A 1,237-nucleotide genomic window follows, 5' to 3' on the forward strand; every position below is an offset into this window, starting at 1 on the left:
ACGAAGAACCCGTAGTACCGGAAATTTAGTAGATCCTTTAGCGGAACCCGAATGTTACACTCGTACACGCCTCTTACTCATCCGAATTAAGAAAGCTATGGCCGAGAATCGCGACCGGAGACCTCTTAAGGAATTTGCCCAACCCTCTGACGAGGAACCTAGTTCTAGTATAGTAAACCCCTTCGTTCCTGCCAACAATTTCGAACTAAAACCATCTTTACTACAATTAGTGCAACAAAACCAATTCGCGGATCTCGCTACTGAGAACCCAAATCAACATCTAAAAGTATTTATCCAACTGGCCGACACCTTTAAATCCAACGGTGCTTCACCTGATGCGATTCGTTTAAGATTATTTCCTTTCTCCCGCAGAGGTAGAGCATGTTCGTGGTTATATTCACTTCCAGCTAACTCAATAACTACCTGGGAAGACCCTAGGAGAGTATTCCTTGCTAGATATTTTCCCCCTAGTAAGACTGCTGTTCTTCGAAACCAAATAACTAGATTTACTCAAAACCAAGGAGAACCACTTTTTGAAGCTTGGGAGAGATACAAGGAGTTGTTAAGAGTCTGTCCTCACCATGGCCTAGAACAATGGCTGATCGTTCGTACCTTCTACAATGAACTCCATTATAACACAAAGATGAGCATCGATGCTGCCGCTGGTGGCGCGCTGATGAACAAACCTTACCCTAAAGCTTGTGACCTAATTGAGGATATGGCCCAAAACCATTACCAATGGGGAACTGAACGAGCATCAGTAGAGAAAAAGGAGACCCAAGGTGGAATACATGAGATAAGTTCTATGGACATGATGCAAGCGAAAATGGATGCTTTAGCCCTTAAGGTCGAACATATTTCTACAAACTCTAACACTACAGCGGTAGCCCACATAGAGTGTGAACTTTGTGGATCTAAAGGACATGAATTGGAGGAATGTAACCTTTTGAACGACCTGAACATCGACCAAGTGAATTACGCCCAAGGTAACCCATTTTCAAACACTTACAACCCTGGATGGAAGAATCACCCGAATTTTTCCTATAAAAACCAGAATCCTATCCAAAATTTTGCACCTCAAAGACCACAAGGTTTTCAAGCCCAAAAACCAAATCAACCTATGCAAGTTGTGCCCCAGAAGCCTAACCTTGAGAAGATCATGGAGAACTTTATATCAGGCCAGACTCAGCAAAATAAAGAATTCCTAAACCAGAACATTCACGTAAACAAACTGATA

The 1,237-nt window shown here is 42.5% G+C and overlaps 1 non-coding gene across 1 annotated transcript; it reads right to left on the reverse strand.

Moving 5' to 3' along the window:
• Nucleotides 1-481: 481 nt before the first annotated feature.
• LOC127109779 (small nucleolar RNA R71) lies at nucleotides 482-588 on the reverse strand. The gene has a single exon (XR_007797031.1). It is a non-coding gene; the product is annotated as a small nucleolar RNA R71 (small nucleolar RNA).
• Nucleotides 589-1,237: the final 649 nt, after the last annotated feature.

This window comes from Lathyrus oleraceus, chromosome 7 (assembly GCF_024323335.1).
Source record: "Lathyrus oleraceus cultivar Zhongwan6 chromosome 7, CAAS_Psat_ZW6_1.0, whole genome shotgun sequence".
Taxonomy (NCBI): domain Eukaryota; kingdom Viridiplantae; phylum Streptophyta; class Magnoliopsida; order Fabales; family Fabaceae; genus Lathyrus; species Lathyrus oleraceus.